The 23,050-nt window shown below is 51.2% G+C and overlaps 3 non-coding genes across 3 annotated transcripts; all 3 read left to right on the top strand.

The window, feature by feature from the left end:
- The first annotated feature begins 10,227 nt into the window (after positions 1 to 10,227).
- TRNAT-CGU lies at positions 10,228 to 10,301 on the top strand. Its single transcript has one exon. It is a non-coding gene; the product is annotated as a tRNA-Thr (tRNA).
- Positions 10,302 to 16,147: 5,846 nt separating this feature from the next.
- Positions 16,148 to 16,219, top strand: TRNAE-CUC. The gene has a single exon. It is a non-coding gene; the product is annotated as a tRNA-Glu (tRNA).
- Positions 16,220 to 17,461: 1,242 nt separating this feature from the next.
- Positions 17,462 to 17,533, top strand: TRNAA-UGC. Its single transcript has one exon. It is a non-coding gene; the product is annotated as a tRNA-Ala (tRNA).
- Positions 17,534 to 23,050: the final 5,517 nt, after the last annotated feature.

Here is a 23,050-nt window from a genome sequence, read left to right as displayed (position 1 = left end):
AAGCAAGGAAACAAAACAGAAACAGGAGGAACAACTTCATTGTTTCCGTCTTTTAAAGAGTCCCTTTAAGCCCTCCAGTCCGTGATACTCCCAGTTAGAGTCTTCACCTGTGTCACCCCGGGCATCCGGAGCCGGGGGGAGCAGAGGGCCGTTGTCCTCTTCGGTTGAGGCGTCCTCTGGATCCGAGCTAACAAAGCGTTTAACTCGCGTGCAGTGCGTCCATTTGTCGCTTCCAAGAACCTTGACGGCAGCTTGGCTGATGAGCGAAACAGTATGTGGGCCTTCCCACCGTGCTGTGAGAGGATCACGCTTCCACTTCTTGATAAAGACCGGTCACCGATCTGGAACGAATGCACGGGTCGATCCAAGGGAAGGGCCTGGAAGGGTGCTGCGTACCGGTGTAGCTGAAACAAGACAGATTGCAGCGCAGAGACCTGTTTCCACAAAGAGTCATTCCCTACCTCCCAGCTTACATTTTCCCGGAACCCGGGGATGAGTACTCGGGGAGGGAACCCGAAAACCAACTCAAAGGGTGAGAGTCTCAGACCCTTACGGGGGGCCCTTCGAATGCGAGTGAGCGCAAGCGGCAAGGCATCAGGCCACTTTAAACCAGACTCTATACAGAGCTTTGTTAAAGTATCTTTGAGAGTTCTATTCATTCTTTCTACCTGGCCTGAGCTTTGTGGCCTCCAAGGAGTATGCAGCTTCCACTGGATACCAAGGGCCTGCGCTACCTGTTGGACCACTTGGGAGATGAAGTGACTTCCCCGATCTGACTCAATTACTTCAGGGAGGTGGTATCTGGGAAGTATTTCATGTAGCAGGGCCTTAGTAACTGCTCGAGCCTGACAGTGTCGGGTAGGGAAACACTCCACCCACCCGGTAAGCTGGTCAACAAAAACAAGCAAGTATTTGTAGCCTCGGCAAGGGGGTACTTCAGCGAAATCCACTTGCCACCTTTGAAAGGGGTAGGCAGCCCAGGGTCGGCCTCCCAGTGGAACAGGGGGGCCAGATCCCTTCTGGTTAGTGCGCTGACAAACAGAGCAATTATTGACAATTCTCTGGGCTTCTGTATGCATACCCACTGCTCTAAGGGATCGGGCAGCCAAGTCAACCATCGCTCCCGATCCTAAATGTCCCTCTTTATGCAGGGATTGAAGAATCTCCTGGAGCACCGGACAGGGTACGAATATTTCTCCCCCGGGTAGTTTCCACCACCCAGAGGGGGTTTGCCGGGCCCCTGCAGCTTGGGCGCAGGATACCTCCTCTGTCGTGTAACGGGGGACAGGAGTTTCGGCCTCAGTGTCCTGAACTAAAAGAAGCCACACAGTTCCCCTGCGTGCTGCCTCCTTCGCAGCCAGATCAGCCAAACGATTATACTTGCGCTGCTCTGCATCAGGAGCTTTTCCATGTGCACGGACATGGATGACAGCGACCCGCAGGGGAAGCATTAAGGCTTCAAGCAACAATTTGATAAGGGTCCCATGGGCAATTCTTTGGCCCGAGGCTGTAATGAAACCCCTTTCTTTCCACAAGGTCCCATGAGCATGTACTACCATGTACGCATAGCAACTGTCAGTGTATAGATTTATGGTCTTCCCAGCCCCCAAGCGAAGAGCTTCGATGAGAGCAACTAGTTCTGCTGCTTGAGCGGATAGAGAGGAGCTGAGTTTAAAGGGATACACCACCTCTGTGCTTTTAATTATCACAGCAGCCCCTGTGTACCGCTTCCCATGTAGCACATAACTAGAACCATCGACATATGCCTCGAGATCAGGGTTGGGCCAGGGCAAATCTGAAAGATCGGGACGGGGTTTAGTCTCTTGCTGCAGGACTTCGACACAGTCATGGGTCGGATCAACAGCACCACTGGGAGCCTGAGGGTCAGGCAGCAAGGTAGCTGGGTTGAGAGAACTGACTGTTTTAAAGGTGAGGTTCGGGGCTAGTAAAGTCCCACCTCATATTTAGTATGCTGACTGGGGTTCAGGTGTCTGTCCCCGCCCTGTTCCTAGTATCTGTGGTACTCCGTGAGGCACCACAACCTCAGTATCCCCACCAAGGGTTAACTTTTCGGCTTCCTGTACGAGGAGAGCAGTTGCAGCAACAGCCCGCAAGCAGGCTGGCCATCCCCTGGCAACTGGATCTAAGACTCTGGAATAATAGCCGATAGGTCTCCAGGTCGGTCCTGACTTTTGACAGAGGACCCCAGACGCTACCCCGGCTCTTTCGTGGACATACAAAGTAAATGGTTTCCGTGGATCTGGGAGAGCCAGAGCAGGAGGCTGAATTAAAGCTCTTTTAAGCTCTTGAAATGCTTTCTCTTTGTCCTTAGTCCACTTCCAATGCAGCAGACCTTCTTTAGTTAGGGCTTCATATAGGGGTCTGGCTTTTCCCCCATAGTCAGGGATCCAGAGTCGGCAAAAGCGGTCAGTCCCAGGAAAGCTCTCAACTCTCTGGGGTTCCGGGGCTGAGGGCTGTCGAGTATAGCCTGGATTCTATCGTTACTTAAACTTCGACTCCCCTGACTAAGGCGGTACCCTAGGAAAGTGACCTGCTGTTTAACCAGTTGTGCTTTTTCCTTAGAGGCTTTGTATCCCTGTGCCCCCAGGAAGTTAAGGAGTTCTACAGTTTGTTCCTTACAAGTCTGCTCTGTCTCAGTACTTAAAAGTAAATCATCGCAGTACTGGACTACGTTGCACGCAGGGTGTCGAGCTAGGAAGGGAGCAAGGTCCCTCCGTAGCTGACTACCAAAAATTTCCGGTGCACAGGTAAGCCCCTGCGGAACAACAGTCCAGAGGTATTGGGCTTTGTAATGGGTGTCAGGATCCTCCCACTCAAAGGCAAACAGCTTTTGAGATTCCTGATCAAGGGGGATGGAAAAGAAGGCGTCTTTTAAATCTATCACTGAGAACCAACCATGGCTTTTGGGTATCTGTCCTAGAATCGTGTGGGGGTTTGGGACAACAGGATAAGGCGCCTCTATTAGCTTATTGACCTGCCTTAGATCCTGCACGAGCCGGTATTGTCCGTTAGGCTTAGGCACTCCCATTATCGGGGTGTTATACGGGGACGTGCCCTCCCTTAGCCACCCACATTGTACAAACTTTTGGATCAGAGGTTTTAACCCGATTTGAGTGGCCAACTTAAGGGGATACTGTCGGATTCGGACGGGGCAACTCCCTTCCTTAAGGGTGATGTGTACCGGCGAGGCATTTTTGGCACGGGCATGACCTCCCTCCTCAGCCCAAACTCTGGCATTGATGCCTGGCAGGGAAGCCTCGTCAACCCCGTGGCGTGCTAGGGCAGGTTTTACAGCAGCATTAAGTAGGGCCATCTGATAGTTGGAAGCTTGTTGTTTTGGGAGCCTAACCTCCATAGCCCCATTAGTGAACGAGATCTCTGCCTGTAATTTAGTGAGGAGGTCTCGCCCTAGCAGCGCAATGGGGCAGGAAGGGCTGCAAACAAATTGATGGGATACTTGGCGGTCCCCTACTTTCACTAAGAGGGGGAGGGTTTTCTTTAGTGTAATGTGCTGCCCCTCTATTCCTTGGACCGTGACACACCAATGGGCTCTGGCTCGTGGTGCCGTGTTGAGGGATAGTAAACTAAGAGTAGCCCCTGTATCAATAAGGGCTGTAATCGGGCGGCCCTCTACCTTAATTTTTACCGTGGGATCCAGACTGGCGGGTTGTGCTGCCAGGAGGGGCCGTTGGGTCCCCCGGCCTCCCTATAGGGTAGCCCCTTCCCCCGTGCCACCATAGAAAACAGGCACGGGTGAAGTCCCATCCTTATGTCCCTCTCCCCTAACCCGTCGGTGGGGGCATTCATTTCTCCAGTGTCCCTCTTCCTTACAGTAGGCACACTGATTCCGACCCAACCGGGAGCCCTTTCCCCTACCAATTGAGCCTGAACGTCCTTGTCCCTTGCCCCCCTTTTCCTCTCTTCCTTCTCTCAGGGCCATAGCCAGTACGCGAGCCCCTTTCCTCTGCTCCTTGTCATCCCTGCGGTCATAAACCTTCACCGCAATCCCCAGGAGCTCTTCTATATTTTTGCCTGCAGCTCCATCTAGCTTCTGTAATTTCCTTCTGATATCCTCATAGGACTGTCCAATGAAAAGGGGGATTAATACCTGCTTTCCATTGGCAGTCTCTGGATCGAGGTCAGTATACCTTTTACAGGTATCGCACAAGCGCTCATAAAAAGCGGCTGGATTTTCATTTTTCTCTTGTCTCACATTATACAATTTAGCCCAATTTGTGGTTTTCCGAATACAGCGTTTCATTCCCTGTACCACTGCCACGGCATAGTCATGGTGTTTTGTTATGTCTGGAGCCGCTGTATGTCCCCAGTCGGGTGGTGCAGTAGGGAGCCGTTCAGCTAAATCCTCTTCCCGCACCCCCGATTCTCGTAAACACTTACGGGCTTGGGAGAAAACTAAGCGTCTCTCTTCTGCAGTAAGAAGGGTATCTAGGGCAACCCTCATATCCCCCCAGGTGGGCTTATGGGCTGTAACCAAGGTCTCAAAAACGGCAGTCAGCGGGGCAGGATCTTCCGTAAACGGGGGATTCTGGTGTTTCCAGTTATACAGATCGCTGGTGGTGAAGGGGACATATACCATAGTCAGGACACCAGTACCCCCCTCACCGCCAGGAAGCATAGTCTCCCGTAAAGGGCACTGAAAAACTGGGCCAGCCTTACCCGGGGAGTCCCCGAAAGGGGCAACAAATGTGGAGCTCCCTGTCCCCTGCGCCTTGAGGCCTGTCCTAGGATTCTGTTTAACTCGGTCTGCCACTGAGTCACTCTTATCAGAGTGCTCTGAAACAGACGGCTCATCCCCTCGCTCTGTGGCCGAGTCTATCCCTGCAGCCTCCTGTGTGTCAGGCAAGGGTTTTACCACTACGGCCGGGGCTTCCGCCTTCGGGGGAGGGGAAGCGAGAGCTGGAGCCTGTGGAGCTGCTGCAGCTGCCAAGACCGGGAGACCAGGATATACAGGAGGAGGAAGCATTGGGTCAGGGGCAGAAGGAAGCACGGCAGGCGGACGGGGGGTATCATAAGGGGGACAGGGCTTTTTAACAGGGGCGCGGGCTAATAAGGCTCTGATAGCTTGTGCTCTGCATTCCCGTAGCCACGGGGGGGGATTGGCCACGAGATCCTGCCAGATATCTATATAGGGGTATTGATCCCAATGCCCATCCCGAGTGACAACGTTATGTGTAGCCTGCACTGTTTCCAGTTTGAGTGTTCCCCCTGCGGGCCACCCCACCCCAAACGTTGGCCATTCTAAGGTACAGAATTTTTCCAGATTATCTTTACACAGTACCATTCCATAATCTGCTTGGCGTCTAAACTCCGGCCAATTTTCTAACATACATCCTAGGGGTGTCCGAGTAGACATGCTTTGTCCGGACCCCATTACACCTAGATATCAGCCTGGTCACGGGTTCGGCCAACTCCCCTTGCTTTCAAGATATTCCGGTCCCGGGGGAAATTCCCCTCGCGGAAGTCTTGGGGCGGCTAGAGTTGGCTTAAGTCCTAGACCAGGCTAGTGCAACCGCGGTTTCCAAGTTGTCAGTACAATGTAAAACACAAGTATTACTATCGCAAACAAACACAAGAGGGTAGTATTTACATTCCAATACTCATTCAGCACGGTCCACGAATCAGTGGAGTTAGTAAAGTTATACATTTGCCGTGCCTGAACCTAGGTGCCTTAGTCAGAAAATTTTTACCCACACACCTTCCTATCTGTGGGTTCCTTTACCATTAGGGGCCCAATGTCCCAACCCTCACTCTTCGGGGGCGTTAATCCTCAAACCCAAGAGGTAAACGCACTTACCGCACCCGGAGTGGCCGCGTCCGGCAGGTGGACTCCTCTTCTGGTACTGTCTTGCTTCCGTGTCGGCTGGAGTTCTCTATAGAGGCGTAGCCGTCGGTCGATTGTGGCGACCGGGCTCGAGCAAACCAATAGCTCGAGGTGGCCACTCTCCTGAGCCGTCCTCGGCCGCCGGTCAACGCCCCAACAGGAGAGAAGTCGGCGTGGAGTCGCCAATTTGTTAGCCAAAAGGGCCCGATTCTCCCGGGCTTACCCAATTACACCAAGGAGGCACGGAAACAGGAAGACGAGTACCATTAGTTTTATTGATCGATCAGCTGAGCGGGTGTTCTCGTCCCGGCTAATGCCCGAGAGAGACACACCTTACATGGCCGGATGGGCGTACCTTTATACCCCGAAACAAACAACTTTGTTGACGTCTTATTTGCGTTACTTGGCTGACCCTATAGGTCCTGTAAATGTATCTATAGGGAATATTGAAGTACATAGAATACATATATCAATCAAAAAGGAACAAGATATGCATAACTGTCACGGATACATCCATCATGATAACAGTGCAGCTGCACGGATACATTTATCATTGTAAGGAAGACATAAGATATCCCCTTTAACCCCTTATATTATCATACTAACTACTCTTGGCTTCATGCATGAGAAGATGACCCATTAGGCTAACTGCTTTTGGCCATAAGCAGAAAAAGACAGCTGCACATATGTTACGCCAAGCGTGGGCCTAGCTGATAAGCATGAACTAGGACAAACCAAGCATTAAGCTGATAATAGCTGACACAGGCTTTTCTCTCTGCTTGCATTTTAAGGCCTTGATTTTACTTATGCTAAGGGCCTAGTCTTGCTAACAGGCTTGTATTGGCCTATTTTTCTAACACAGCTTCATTATTTATGAATAGGTGGGAAATAACCTCCTGAATGGACAGGAACCAATGTATCAGATATTGCTGTGTCTGCATTCAATATGGGTAACTGGCCATATTGGGCTGGATTAGTAGGAGCGTTGCCAGCAGATGGAGGGAAGTGATTATTCCCCTCTAGTCAGCACTGCTGAGGCCACATCTGGAGCATTGCGTCCAGTTCCCCACATACACACACACACACTACAGAAACAAATTGGAGAGAGTCTAGGGGGCAGGGGACTTACAGGGAGAGGCTGAGGGCAGGGCCGCCCAGTGGGGGGGGGGGGGGGGTCAATTTGCCCCAGGGACCCCAGGAGAATACAGGATTCTATAGTATTGCAACTTTTTTTTATGGAAGGGGCCCCTGAAATTGTTTTGCCCCAGGCCCCCTGAATCCTGTGGGCAGCCCCTGCCCAGACCGTGGTGCTGTCCCCCCTCCACCCCCTTCCCTCGTTCTCCTCCCTCCGAGGCCCCCCCTGTGCTCCACCCTCACTCCCATTTGGCCACTTCCCACCCCTGCTCTTTGGCTGAGGCCTGCTGATCGCTCGCTCCTCTCCCGCAAGGGCTCCTCGCGCCTCTCAACCCCCTACCCCCAGGTCGGCCTACTGCCCCCCCTCTCTGCCCCCTCCCCTGTCCATCGCCCACACCTCTCTGCCCCTCCCCTGAGACCTACCCTGTCCACCTCTTTCTTTGATCATCTGTTGTTATTCCTTGAAACATCAAGGATGGAATAAAAAGCGAGTTTACTCCAGGGTGAGGAAAGAAAGGAGCCATCAACCCCCTGGCAAAGCTCAGTGCCCCAGAGAACACCTGCCCCCTGCTATTGCAATCACTGATGTACTGGGGATATGACGGGAAAGGGACTGTCTGAATGATCGAGGCAGGAAATGGACAAAAATCTACAGCAACAACATTAACCACAAACACACTCTCCTCATGCTCCAGCCAGACGGGAAAGGAGCAGGAATTCTTGCTGTTCAGCCATGGACACACTTACACAAGGGCACAGCAGTGTGTGTGTTGTGGAAGCTGGTCTGAGGAAACAACTGGAATTGATCACTCAGTGAGAACAGAACTAGAGTGCAGTGAGCGCCACTTATCAAGCAAGTGGTTGTGGCTGAGTGGTTAAGGCAATGGACTAGAAATCCATTGGGGTCTCCTTGTGCAGGTTCAAATCCTGTGAATGGCACAGTAAGTTGTGGTACTTTAGTTTCAATGGAGCTGGGTCTTGTCGCATTCTTAAGCTATGTCTACATGAAACAATAACCTGGCTTTAGTTAAAGTGTTTTAATTGAACAGCTGTTGCATGTCCACCCTATTCCCCTGTGTCACCAGAGCACATCCATGCTAGCGTCTCTTGGATTGCCACAGAGAGCAGTGCATTGTGGGTAGCTATCCCACTGTGCAGCTGGCTGCAAGGTGCTTTGGGAAGGGTTTGCAATGCCTCACGGGCTGGTACAGCATCACCTGATGCAGGTTTCTGTTCCATGGGCATCCTACTAGATTGCCAGCTGCTTTTCAACTGCAATGTGCGTGGTGGGGTAGAGAGCGTGTGTGTGTGGGGGGAGAGACAGTGTGTGCATTGCGGAAGAGTGAGTGTGTCGCACACTGTCTCTAAGTTCAGACAGCTGCTGGAAGCAACCAGTCCTGAGGCAGGGGACAGCCCCGACATCAGCCCCCTTCTCTCACTGGCTCAGCTCAGCACAGCACTCTCTGTCTCACACACACACGCACACACTGCTGCCTGCTTATCTCTATGTCAGGGGGGCTGGAACAGGGGGTTTAGAGGGCCATGGCCCCACCACTCTTTACTGGCTGTTAGGACAAATGATGTGGGGGGGAGGTTGCAGTCTTGGGGAAGAGGCGTCTGTGGGTGTGGCCTCGGGGGGAGAGGTGCTGTGAGTGGGGGTCCTTAGGGAAGGGGTGTCATGGGGGTGCCACAGTTCAGACAATGGTGCCCCCCCCCCACTGTAAGGAAGCTTCTGCCGCCCCGGCTCTGTGTTGGCAGAGCGGGAGAGAGCAGCATCCACGGCACTGATTTGCTCCCCGGGGCTCCAGCAGGGGGGCTCGGGAGGTGATTTAAAGGGCCCAGGGCTCCGGCCGCTGCAGGGAGCCCTGGGCCCTTAAAATCACCAGCCTGAGGAAGCCGGGCGGGGCTGGCACAGCGTACTGGCTCTTGCCGGTTCTCTATACCGGAACATACCGGCTTACTTTCACCTCCGGAAGGTCCTCACGTGGATCAATAACTGGGTAAAAGATAGGAAACAAAGGGTAGGAATAAATGGTCAGTTTTCAGGATGGAAACAGGTAACTAGTGGTGTCTGTTCTGGGACCAGGACTAGTCAACATATTCATAAATGATCTGCTAAACAGTGAGCTGACAAAATGTGCAGATGATCCAAAACTACCGGCTTGCTTCCTAGAACGAACGCTCCTTGAGTGGGGTGATCCACAGGGAGCAGCTCAAACCTCCAAAGTGCCTGGCCAGGGGCAGGACATTAGCCCAGCAAGGGAGGGGTGTGGCAGTGACATCACAAAGGCCTTTGGCAGGACCTCAGACTATTGGCCAAAGGTGGTGGGGAGGTGGTGACCTCACAGAGAGATGCTGACATCAGCCAGGCAGGACAGGGGCGAGGGGCAGGGGAAACCTCAGAGACCCCTGTGGCTTTGCTCCAGCAAGTCTCCTTCTCCAGGTCTCTCTTTGAGGACTGGGGGAGTATTGGGGTTCCCGTACCTGAGCGCAAGGAGGAACCTCTCTTGAGTTTTCTCCTTCCCTTTTAGTGATTTTACTAGAAAACAGCCGTCCCTGTTTAGAAGGTAAGAGCCTCCTCGAGGGAAGGGGTGTCATGGGGGTGTCACATTCAGATGCCGGTGCCCCCCCCATGTAAGGAAGTTCCCACCACCCTGCTCTGTGTTCGCAGGGTGGGAGAGAGCAGCATCCACGGCAGTGATTTGCTCCTGGCTGCCGGAGCAGAGCAGCAGGCTCAGCTGTCAGAACTTCCCAGAGCGATGAAAGGGGAGGGGTCCATGGCTCTGTAGCAGGAATACAGGGCAGGCGAGTTCACGGCAGGCATTGTGGGATACTGGGGAAGGCCAGTTATGGTGATATAATGAAGAACAGCGTTTTCTCTGTTACTTTAACTTTGCTACAAAAAGCTCTAGACCTCTCATCGAGGTGGTTTTATTTTGTCACCAAAAGAGGGCAATTTTGTCGCCAGATGTGGCATTGCAGTGTGTACACCAGCCACAAGCTACCGACCGAGGAGCATTGTGTGTTTTTCACACACCTCAGCAATATAATGATGCTGAAATAACTTTGTAGTGCAGACCTGGCCAAAGATTCACACACACACAACTTGCAAGGAAAACGTCACCTGCTCCTCTGCTTTGCAGAATCCAAAGACAAGCAAAGCTTGTCAGGCCCTGGTAGCGATGGCAGGGAGTCAGGTGTGGGCAGACACTGTGTTTTTGGCACCTACAGGCACCATGGCTTAGCTGGCAAAAGCATCTGTTTCGTAAACAGGAGATCCTGGGTTCAATTCCCAGTGGTGCCTTATTGACTGGTTTTTGGGGCACCTGCTCTTGGCTACTGTCAGAAGACAAGACTCAGAGCTAGATGGGCCTTTGGTCTAGCCCAGTGTGGTTTTTCTTATGGTTTAAATAACACTCACAGGCACTGATAATAGAGTTACTGAAGGTTTGGGAGTTAGGAGCAGGTAGGTCAGTGGTACAGTCCCCACACAGATGACACCCTCCCTCTGGGACAGGGGCAGGTCTGAGCTGTCACCCAAATGCTCATTGTGGCTGCCAGAATCTGTGAGCAGCTCGTTTAGTTTACGGCAAAGGTTGAGTCCTGCTTTGTGCACCGTGTGTGAGAATGAAAATCCTAAACCGCCCTTTGAAATAACAAAAGCAGCAGGACGTGTTATTGTCCCTGCCCCAAAGCAGACAGACCAATGGGGAAATGCCGTCGAGTCCAAGGTAATACTCCCCTGCCATTTTACCTTTTTTGCTTGCTAAACTCCTTCTTATCTGCCCGGCCCAGGCTGTCCTCTGCCTCAGCTGCTGCTCCCGGCCTGCTCTAGAGTCAAACGCGCAGGGCCCCAGGGGAACAGAGGCTAGGACAGGGCAGCAGCCTGGGTTGGGCTGGGAAGATGCTGGGAGTTCTCGTTCCCTGAGAACTGGCCTGGCTCCCTTCTCAACAGCAAACAAATCAATTCCACGTCCCCTCCCCAGAAAAACCAGCCTGGAGCCAAGGGCAGCAGGGGACGATTCCCTGCAGTTCCCACTGAGGCAGGAGAGAACCCAGGGTGTTTCTAGCAGAGCTTATGGAACTGACGTGGGGAAACCAGCCTTTAATAACAGGCAGTTCCAGTTGAAGCTCAGTGTTTTTAACAATTTCTACAACATTAAATAACCCTTCAGTCGTAGTGTCACCATCCATAAAATTGCTTCAGCCTTACAGGTTCCCAAGTGCAAAACTAAACATCTCTTCAAATCCAAGGGAGTGGAGATCAGTCAGTGTTCAGAGTCATCCCAAATAAAAGAACCATATTGTGGAACATACTGGCCCCATCATGTGGCCATGGCCTTTCCCTCCTCTCTGGTAAAAGTTTTGGTATTTTGCACAGAAACTTTCTTCCCTCAGGAGAGACCTGGGAACCAGAGCTGCCAGCCAGACAAACACCTTTAAGAGGAGGCGTAACCTGTCAAAAAATGATCTCCCTCCTTCAGTTCAGTGACACCCTGAAATGTTACTTAGCCTGGCAGAGCGGAGGATTGAAAGCAGCTACATCAAACCCCTGTGTAGCTAACAGGAATGAACACAAACACTCCCTTATATCTGAAGTGATGTTTAGTTTTACCCTTTGTTAACTAAAAGACTAAAGGGAAAGGCAGTGGTGGTGCCAGATATTAAGAGTGAAACACGAAACAATCATCATAGTTATGCCCATAGTGACTGCAAAATCTTTCTATATACTTCTTATTATCATCAGTGTATTATTTTCTCTGCTGTCTAGACATTGACTGGACCTTGACCAAGAAATTTGGATCTTGATAAAATAATCGACTACCCCTGATTAAGGAAATGGACTTGATACCCACTCAGGTGTCTCCACACAGGTTCAAGTACTAACAACAGTGGCTGCCTTTTAGCCATAGCTTTTAATCAGGGCAATACATTGACACCAATTCCTGTTAAATACTTTCTCTGCCAGAGTCCCTCACCCACATTCCTTAAGGCACTGGGCCACCATGTGGACGTTTCATTTCCCGCCTCAATTTCACACAGAGACACAATTTCATTTGCACAGATCCGTGAACAGCAAAACCTCCCTGTGTCTCTGGTCTGAGCCATGGCATTTGATTCCAGTGAACCCTTCTCTCCTGCAATGGCAATGGTCAGACAGAGGGGACATGGTCACCTGCATCCCTGCCAGGGAGATATTGGCTCGGCTCTTTCTTTCTGCTGCTGTTGTTAGTCCATGAAACATCAGGGATGGAATGCAAGGCTGAGTTCACGCACTAACCCCCTGAAACATTTCAGTGCCCCAGAGAAATCCTGCTCCCGGCTATTGCCATGATATGGTGGAGATTCGAATAGGAAAGGGACTGTCTGAATTGTCAGTGTGGGGAATGAACAACAATCTGTAGCAATGTCATTAACCACAAACACACTCTCATGCTGCTCCAGCTGGAAGGGAAATGGGCAGGAACTCTTGCTGTTCAGCCATGGACACACTTACACTAATGCACAGCCAGGAGTGTGCTGGAGGAGCTGGTCTGAGGAATTTGACAGAGACAATTCTGTGAGAACAGAAACATTGTGTAGTGAAACAGCTGTACATCAAGTAGTTGTGGCTGAGTAGTTAAGGCAATGGGCTAGCAATCCATTGGGGTCTTCCTCATGCAGGTTTGAATCCTGCCAGCTATGGAAGCATTAGTGTATTGTCATTGCTGTTGTCTGAGCATCCATGGAGCCAGATCTGATCTCACTCTAAAGCTGTCTACACTTAAAATACTGCTGTGGCGTAGACAGTTGCTATGGGGGGGGGGTTCCATCCCTGTAACAGCTGCATTGGCAGAACAATCTTTCCTTTCATTTAGCACTAGCTAACCATGGCTTAGGTCAGCTTAATTATACTGGTTCTGGGGTTTTTCAAATTCCTAAAAGACATACTTGTTAGAGGGTTTATCCCATCACCCTCCCATTCCCTGGTCCTTCTCGCATGACCAGAGAGCAGCAATGCACGAAGCTCAAAGGTGCAAACAATTCAATGTTTATTGGGGTAAACTTCCAGCAAGCAATGATTCCAATTTCCTTCCTCAGGATCCCCCTTCCCAGCTCTGACACCACAGAGGCTTGTCTGTGTCCCTGTTCCCCTTCCCTGTTCCTATTCCCCCCCATTCCCATTCGCATGCCCCCCTTACTTCCTGATTGACTGCAGACTATATAGTAAAACTTGAGTTCTGCTTAGCTATGCCTTAACCAAGCATTTTACTGAAATTTAACTAACCAATCCTAACACATTGTAACATGATTATCTAACCAATTATACCCCACGCCTTAATTGGTTTACACCCAACAAATTAATTATACAGCAGACAGAAACAATCACAGCGCCAGACAGAGATTATACAGACAAGCAATAGGAAAGTGGGGACTACAGTGGTAGAACAACAAAGAAATGAAGATGTCACAGCCCAGCTGTTGGTAAGTGAGTTGTTCCCAGAGAGGATGCTATCAACAGGGGCGGCTCTAGGAATCCGGCTGCCCCAAGCAGGGCGGCATGCCGCAGGGGGCGCGCTGCCGGTCGCCGGTCCTGCGGCTCGGGGGGACCTCTTGCAGACGTGCCTGTGGTGGGTCCGCTGGTCCCGCGGCTCCGGTGGACCTCCCGCAGGCATGACTGTGCTGGGGAAAGCTGGATCTTTCTCTTCTTGGCGCGCTGGGGTCTGGAGCCGGCCCTGGCTATCAAGATAGAGGTTGTGGGTGCTTGTTGCTTAACTGTCTGGCCCCCAGGGCAGGATTTTGAGGTTCACCATTACTGTCTCAGAATGCCAGCACCCATCTTTTGTTCACTTAAAACGTGAGCAGGGAGATTACAACACCATAGAACTCATGGAGCTCCAGGAAACGGGTAACTTTAGATCTGGGTGAGTGTGTTTGAAATTCCGCTGTGCTGTAGAAGGTCTCTAGGAGTTGAAAGAGATGCGCCATCTTGACCTCCCTAAAGAGTTTATCAACTATTAATGAAAGCTAGGGTTGATAAGTCACATTCTTTGTAGTATCAGGATGGTGGACTGGTCTAAAGTGCTAGTTATAAGACTCATTTTTTTTCCAGTCCCTTGTGTGTTCTGGTCTCTGCATAGAGATGTGGTTTCAAATCCCACTCCTGACATTACCATTTAATTCTGTCTGGAGAAAATGGCCTCACTTCAATCTCCTTTGGAACAATAGAACCCCATTTGCTTAGCTTTTCTATTCCAGTAGTTGTGAGAGAAGTTCCAAACCAGGGGGAAACAGGGCCTGTTCTCTCGACTGATCACTTTTTGTCTTTCTTCATTCCAAGCCATTTTCTCAGAAACATCCATATTTCCTGCACTTTTATGAAACTTTAGGGTTATCATTTCATTGCCACACAACTGTACTTATGAAGTAAAGTGAAACACAATATTTTTTGGATATTCTTGCAGAAGAGTTTTGCTTTCTGACCTGGAATTGAACAGGGGCTGCCCGAGGGGGACAATGCTGCTCCCTTTTCTTGGCTTATCCAAAAAACATAAGTTTGTGGTGCCCTTTGTTTCCCTGTTCTTCAAACACTTGTCAGGGGTGGCCTAGGGAGATTTGGTCCTGACTCTCGCGGTCCCTCCCTGCCCTACCTTTCTATATGATTCTGTTGTGTTGGTTTGTGCTGTGTCGTTGTCCCGCTCTGAGCTGTTTTGCACAGTGTCACTGTGCACTCTGACGCATTGTTTCATGTTGTATGGTTTTTGCACCGCCTTGTGTTGCGTTGGTTTGAGCTGAGCTCTTGTGCAGTGTGTCATTTTGCCCCATGGGGCGTTCATTTGCATGGTGCTGAACTGTCGGGCTTTGCACTCCTACGTGTTGTCACTTTGTGCTGTGGAATGTCAGTTCACGCTGAATTGTTAGATGTTAGATTGGGGTGTTTCCACTTTTGTTGTTTATATCATATTGCGATGGCATCGAATTACAGAGCTGTACGGCTGCAAGGGCCCTGGAGAGGTCATGAAATCCAGCCCTCTCTGCAGAGGCAGGGCCTAGCAGAGACGATGCGTCAGGGCCATGTGGGGTCAAGTGCCCACAGCAGCCGGCCCAGGCAGGGAGCAGAAGGAGGGAACCAGAGCCAGAGCAGGTTGTCTATGGGACCAAGTATATGCAGAGTATCCTTGACAGAGGTTTGTTCAACCTGTTCTTAAAAACCTCCGAGGACAGAGACTCCACAGACACCCTTGGGAGCCTATTCCAGAGCTTAACTACACTCAGAGTTAGAAAGCTGTTCCCAGCATCTAACGTGAATCTCCCTGGCTGCAGATTAAGCCCATTACTTCTTGTCCTACCATCAGTGGACATGGAGAACAATTGATCATCGTCCTATTTATAAAGCCAAACTTTTCTCTTTGCAGACATCCGTTAAATGGTTATTATCCCCTCTTCTTGCCTGGGGAAGAATGGAAGAGGAGAAAATCCTCTCTTAACAGAGGATGCAAATGTCAGTTTGGTCTCTCTTTATGTTTTACTGAAGCTCAGAGAGAGGAAGAAACATGACCTGCCGAAGAGCATAGAGAGTTTGTTTCATTTTGGTCTGTGACTATTAGCAGAAGACTGACACCTAAGGGCTGTCGCTACCACCCACCATGGGGCTTGGATTTATGATGGTGGGATTAAGAGCATCAGGCTCTACCAACTGAGCTAGCTAGCTTGAAAGTCAGTCAACTGCCCAGTCGCAGTGTAGGAGGAGCCTGAGGGTGTTTATTTGTGAGCTGAGGTTCCCTGTCTGACATTTGCCTTCTTTCCTGGTCCGTTATGTCTCCAGCGAGCAAACTGGACCTGTCACAAGGCTGGTTAGATGCTGCTTTCTAGACCAGAGAGCTGGGGTTGATTTAACATGCTGTCACCATCAGCTTGTCAGAGTAACCAGGGTGGGAGGGTGGAATTTAGGAATTTAGGAATGTGTGGCTCTGTGATCCTGCTGGAGGAAGCATGATTTGAGTTTGTTTCAGTGGCTTGGGTTGGGCTCAGGTTGTGACCCTGAGTACAGGGATTCCTGCACTTTCTGCTCCCAGCCCCTCAGGGAATGGACAATGGAGCAATTTCAGAAAGTGGATAGAAAGTAGCCTAAGAAAGTGTAGCATAAGAGAGAAGAAAAATAACATCAGCTCCCTGGTGGTCTAGTGGTTAGGATTTGGTACTCTCACTGCCAAGGCCTGGGTTCGATTCCCAGTCAGGGAAAAATGACTTTAAACCAAAAATGCTTCAGTTATTCTTCACTTGCAATGTAAACAATTTCATAGTTTTTCCTGATTTCCCCATCTTCCCAGTGTCTCCATGGCAGGGCTGGCACCAGGCACCAGAGCAGCAAGCAGGTGCCTGGGGTGGTCAATGGAAAGGGGAGACTTCAGCAGCAGTTTGGCCCTCTTGGAGGGAAGGACTTGCTGCTGATTGCAGCTTTTTTTTTTTCCCTCTGCTTGGGGCTGCAAAAACGCTGGATCTGGCCCTGCTCCAGGGAAGACAATTTGTTAAATCCCAGATGAGTGCAGTTCTATCAGTTCTCAGCCTGAGTCTTTAGGTCTTAATCCTGAGGATATTGTCCCACCATGGGGCCATTTCCCACCTCTCTTTCCTAGGGAAGCACAATTTTCCTTGCACAGACACAGGAACAGCAAGATCTTTCTCTGTCCCTTGTGCAAAGCAGGGGGCCAAATTCCATGGAAACAATGGACAAGCAGGGGGCCCTGGGCACATCCAGCCCTGGCCATGAGATGTTCCCTCCCCTCTTTCTTTATGCCCCTGTTGTTATTTCATGGATTGTCTGGGATGGGGGAAAAGCTGAGTTCACTCCAGGTGGAGGGGAAAAAGGACCCTGAAAATCTCAGGACCCAACCCCCGCTACCAGGATCACCGAGGTGCTGGGGATTTGAGTAGGAAAGGGACTGTGTGAATTGTCAAGGTGGGGAATGAATAACAATCTACCACAAGATCCACCTCATTAATCACTGACACAGGCTAATCCGGCTGCCGATAGAAGGGAAACTGGGAGTGATTCTTTGCTGTTCAACCATGGAAACAGTGACCCAATTGCACTGCAGTGAATGTGCTGGGGAAAGCTGGACTTTACAGGCAGGTGGAAACATCTGGAGCGCCCCACCCCACTTCTGCCACCAGGGTGAGGTGTTGAGCTGCTCACAGCGTCCCCCACCATGACCTTGCAGCACGGGGTGGCAGCACCCCCCACCCAATGCCGGGGAGAGGGCTGAGTGTATCTCTGCACCCTGAGACCAGGGCACAAACTCTCTCTGCCCCACACATCGAATCTGGCCCTGCTGCAAAGTGACCCCTATGAACAATTAACCTCCAGGAGAGCAGGACTGGCCCTCAGAGAGGGGAATGGGCTTCTCATGAGGCTTATAGGTCACTGGATGCAGTGGAGACAGGAGGGCTCTGAGTGTAACCCATAGCCCACCTAACGCATGTGGGGATGTAGCTCAGTGGTAGAGCACATGCTTTGCATGTATGAGGCCCTGGGTTCAATCCCCAGCATCTCCAAGTTCATTTTTTCACCCTGGTGCTTTGCTCATGCCCAGCTGGGATGTGGCCCAGCAGTCTCCCTGCAGGAGTTTCAATCCTGCTCAGTGAGGGGCAAGTGCCAATTGCATGGAAGGTCTGGGGGGTGGTTTCTACTCCTAAGTCACCTTGGTACATTTAAGATTCCCACCCGCTGTGCTGCTTGGGACAAGGGTAGATGAGAAGGGCGAATCCTCCAGCACTGGAGGGAAAGGTCCCATCTGCACAGACTGAGAGGCAAGGAAACACAGGGGCAGTCAGTGCTCAGAGAGGAGAGAGGTCAGTGATTTACACCCACCAGGGGACACTGTCTTTTTGAGGTGAGTGCAGCTGGCTTGGGACGGTGCTGACGATGGATAGAAAAGAGGCTGGAGTCAATGACTGATGAGACCACAGAAGGGGAAGGGGAATGGCAGCCCCACAGAAGGTCCTGGGTGCTCAGATGCCCCAGTTATTGCACCCTGGCCTGTCACAGAGAGAGAAAAGACCCAGCGGGACCCAGCCCCCCTACAGTGATCCCATGGACAAGAACCTGGCTGGGAGTGGGGTAAAGGTTCCCTGTGGGCAAAGGGGAGCTGAAATCCCTCAGTGTCCTGGAGTTTAAGCAATGGAAGCTTCAAACCCTGCACGGGTGTGGGCTGAGGTGCGTCAGCAGAAGGTTGGGCTGGACGGGGCGGCAGGTTTGTACAATTTTTGGTGGTGCCCAGAATGGGATCAAGTCCTGCCCCACCCCGCCACACACACCTGCCTAAGGCTCTGGGAGGGAGTTTGGGTGTGGGAGGGAGAGGGGCTGGGCTCTGGGAGAGTTTGGGTGCAGGGTCTGGGCTCAGTCAGGGGGTTGTGCTGCAGGAGGGTGTGCAGGGGGCAAGCTCTTGGAGGGAGTTTGGGTGCAGGTGTGGGGTCTGCGTTGGGGGTGCAGGAGAGGGTGAGGGGTGCAGCATTTACCTCGGGCATCTCCCAAAAGCAACCTGCACCCTCCTCTGGCAGCAGCCCCTAAGCGGGAGGGCCAGGGGTGTCTCTGTGCATGGCTGCCCGCAGACTTCACCCCCGCAGCTCCCATTGCCACAGCTGGCAGAGTTGGCTCTCGGGGCGGGGCAGCGTACGGAGACCTCCCCCACACCAGGGACGTGCCAGCCACTCCCGGGAGTGACGTGCCACATGGAGTGAGGGCGGGCAAGAAACCGCCTTAGTCCCCTTGTGCTGCTGGCGGTGGTGGCGGGGGTCCCTGGGCCCTTTTAAATTGCCCAAGGGTGACAGGCAGCACTGAGGGGGACACTCCCAAGCAGGGGCGGCTCTAGGCACCAGCGGGCCAAGCGCCCGCTTGGGGCGGCATCCTGGGGAGGGCGTCATTTGGCTCCGGTGGAGCTCCCGCCGGCATGCCTGCGGCAGGTCCACTGGAGCCCGGGACAAGCGGACCTGCCGCAGTCATGCCTGCCGGGTCGGTTCCGCCCGCCCGCGGTCCCGCTTCTCGGTTGGGCTCCGGCGGCAGGTCCGCTCGCCCGCTCCCCGTGGACCTGCCGCAGGCATGCCGGTGGGAGCTCCACCGGAGCCAAATGACGTCCTCCCCAGGATGCCGGAGCCGCGGGAAGAGGGGACCGGCCGCGGGACTGGGGAAGGGCGGCGCAGCGCTCCGCGCTGCTTGGGGCAGCCTACTTTGTAGAGCCGCCCCTGCTCCCAAGGGCCTAACGTTGCTTTGCACAATGATAAATCTTGGAACAGGACAGAAATGAAATGGCAGCAGAACCTAAGGAATTAAAAGCCTCCGGATTCTTGTGTGTGCACTGAGTCTGAACGGAAACTGTAATTTGACTCGCTTTGTGTCTGCGGCCGGTAAAATATCAAGGCAAAATCATTCCAGTGATTGTGACCCTGGGATTGAGGAGGCTTTGGTCTTATTAAAATGTAACTAGCTTGTTACACTTGTGTTTTTAAAGGTGGCTTCCCCAAGCAATCCCAAGTTGTTCTTCCCACAGCTGGCTGATGGGGGCAGCAGGGGATCTCCCCAATCTGGGGGAATCTCTCTGGGTCCCACTGTTAGTTCTCCATCCTTTCTCCCCTAACCATGCCCACCTCTCCCACCCCCATTATCAATGTTTTGGAGCAACCCCTCCCTCCCTCCCTCCCTCCCTTTATGGGATACAGACTCTGTGACAGAGACTGACTGGGGCTCCTCTCTGCATGGCCCCAATGGGGAAGGAAAGAGACTGGAGGGAGGGGGAGAAGATGAGCAGAAGGAGTCAAATGGGGCTAACCCAAAACAGAGGAGATTTTCTTTCTGTCAAAATGTCCTGGAGTCTCATGGCTGAAAAGCCGCATCTTGAGTTAGGTTTGATGCATCAACCTTTCAATTACCAGGCAAAGGTGTGAATCACAGAGACTGATAACTGCCTGCTTCCCAGCTTTGCCTAAGGCTTTGGCTACACTTGCACTTCAAAGCGCTGCCACGGCAGCGCTTTGAAGCGCTAAGTGTAGTCAAAGCCCCAGCGCTGGGAGAAAGCTCTCCCAGCGCTGTCCGTACTCCACCTCCCTGTGGGGAATAACGGACAGCGCTGGGAGAGGGTGTGTTTTCACACCCTGCTGCAGCGCTGCAAATTTGCAAGTGTAGCCAAGGCCTGAGAAGCACCTGCACTGGTGCAATTGGTTAGCGCAGAGGGGGCTACTGCTGGGGTTATGAATTCAAGCGTTATTTGGAGCACTGGTTTTTATTACCTGTGTAGTTTCCCCAACTTGCTTTGCTTAATTTGCATGGAAAGTGCCCTACTAGGAAAAGGAGAGTAAGTTCTAAAATGTGGAAGTAGGTGCATAGCTTGGAAACATCCCCCCTGTGCTGCCATTAGTTCCAGTAGATTGTTCATTGGCAGCATGAATTGATTTCTTTGCTGCTGTGAAAGCTGCCACGAAAAGTCTCTGGTCACCAGAGCTCCCTGCTTCTTCCAGCACATCTCTGGCTCCTTCCCTGCCCCAGTCACTGCTGTAGGAGGGTCCTATATACACTGAGCCTAAAACTTTTCTAAGCCTTCTTAGCGCAGTTGGCAGTGTGTCAGTCTCATAATCTGAAGGTCCTGCATTCAAGCCTCAGAGAAGGCAATGGTTTTTGCTCCCTGCTTCAGATTTTCTACAGGAAATGAGAGAAAAGAAACTAGAGGAAAGTGGTTTCTAGACACCCTCCCACCCATCTCACACACACACACACACACACAGACTTTTCTAGGGCATTTTCTTTTCCTTCTCTATGGACCTTGTATTTTTCACAGAGCAAAATAAAACAAAAACATGCAAGCCCAAGCCTAATACAGTATGAAACTCAATACAGATCAAATCTCACCCTCAGAGATCTTCCAATAAGCTTCTTTTGCAGACTAGACTTATTTTATGTCTGGGCCCAATCTTTTCACCTCGTATAGTCCGTGTTCCAGCTCAGGTGGTAGCTAGGGGATGTCTCATGACTGCAGCCATGTTTGTTCAGTTCCACCCCCTTATACAGCTTTGGTACAAGGCAGGAATTCTTTGTCTCTCTCTTGGGGAAGAGCCCCAGGTTTAAGATGGATTCCTGTACCAGGTGACATGGTCACATGTCCTGTGAGACCCCCAAGCCTTCATTCTTCCTGGCCTGACTCACAGATGGTGCAGGACAGAGCCATCTCCAGTCAATTGTCCTGGTTAATAGGAGCCATCAAGAGTCCAAACCACTATTAATGGCCCACACTTTGCATCATTACAACAGGACCTGCAGAAAAGGACCTAGGGGTTACGGTGGATGAAAAGCTGAATATGAGTCAACAGTGTGCCCTTGTTGCCAAGAAGGCTAATGGCATTTTGGGTTGTATAAGTAGGGGCATTTCCAGCAGATCAAGGGATGTGATCATTCCCCTCTACTCAGCACTGGTGAGGCCTCATTTGGAGTACTGTGTCCAGTTTTGGGCCCCACACTACAAGAAGGATGTGGATAAATTGGAGAGAGTCCAGCGGAGGGCAACAAAAATGATTAGGGGGCTGGAGCACATGACTTATGAGGAGAGGCTGAGGGAACTGGGATTGTTTAGTCTGCAGAAGAGAAGAATGAGGGGGGATTTGATAGCTGCTTTCAACTACCTGAAAGGGGGTTCCAAAGAGGATGGATCTAGACTGTTCTCAGTGGTAGAAGATGACAGAACAAGGAGTAATGGTCTCAAGTTGCAGAGGGGGAGGTTTAGGTTGGATATTAGGAAAAACTTTTTCACTAGTAGGGTGGTGAAGAACTGGAATGGGTTACCTAGGTAGGTAGTGGAATCTCCTTCCTTAGAGGTTTTTAAGGTCAGGCTTGACAAAGCCCTGGCTGGGATGATTTAGTTGGGTTTGGTCCTGCTTTGAGCAGGGGGTTGGACTAGATCCCTCCTGAGGTCCCTTCCACCCCTGAGATTCTATGATAGGACCTCAGAGTTATAGTTCATATTTCTAGTTTCAGATGCAAGAATGATCGGTTCATACAAATAGGATGAACACACACAGTAGATTATAAGCTTTGTAATGATACCTTACAAGAGACCTTTTGCATGAAGCATAGTCCAGTCACTTTATATTCACACTCATTAGCATATTTTCATAAAATCCTATGGAGTGCAACGTCACAGCTGGGAAAGGGTTTTACTGCAGCACCTGGGAGCAGTTGAGTTTCATGTTCAGGCTGTGGTATGAGTTCCTCCAGGTTTCTTGTAAGCACACAGGGACCTTCGCGGGTGCTCTCGATACAGGAATGGCCCTGACACGATAAAGTGATGGGGATTGCATTTTCCTTTTTTATTTCTGTATTTCCAATGACATTTCTGTTTGTGATTTCGTTTTGGTTTGTATAACTGTGTTTTCTCCTGGATTTGATATTTAACTGAAAAAAGAATAAGGCCTCAAGGCACCAGATGGAGGAGCAGGTTGGGGGCTAGGACTGCTAAGAGAGCGAGAGTAGTAGGTTTTCTGTATTGTTTCCTGCCTTCATTTTCATGACTAGTTTCTCTTCTGCATGAAATTTGCTTCTTTTATGTGTAAGCCTGACTAGCTCAGTTGGTGAAGCATCAGACTTTTAATCTGAGGGTTCAAGTCCCTGGTCAGGTAAAAAGGGAACAGTTCCCTGCAAAAGGAAAGAAGGCATCTCTCCAAGATGTTATTTGACATCACCTTTTCCCCCAGGACTTGGCTTTTCACTAGGAATGGCCATGTACTGCCTGGGACTGAAGGGGCAACTTCCTCACATGCCCACTGGCCTCTCAGGCTGGTTTAAGAAAGGCCTCTGGGAGCTGCAGCCAACTGCTGCAGGCCAACTTGGTGAGCAAAGGCAGGGCTGCCCCCACAGGGTCATCCACACCAGAGCTCAGCAGAGGTCTGGGGGTTCCCTATTGGTCCCATGGTGTAAGGGCAGCACTCGGGACTTTGAATCCTGCAATCTGAGCTGAAGTCTCGGTGGGATCTGAGGACAATTCCTGTGCCACAAACCCTGCTGGGTCTTCCAAGGCTCGATCTTGCTCTCTC

This window comes from Mauremys reevesii, unplaced genomic scaffold (genome assembly GCF_016161935.1).
Source record: "Mauremys reevesii isolate NIE-2019 unplaced genomic scaffold, ASM1616193v1 Contig26, whole genome shotgun sequence".
NCBI classification, from domain to species: Eukaryota; Metazoa; Chordata; order Testudines; family Geoemydidae; genus Mauremys; species Mauremys reevesii.
Note: the sequence above shows the minus strand (reverse complement) of the source record. Positions and strands in the feature narration are given on the sequence as shown.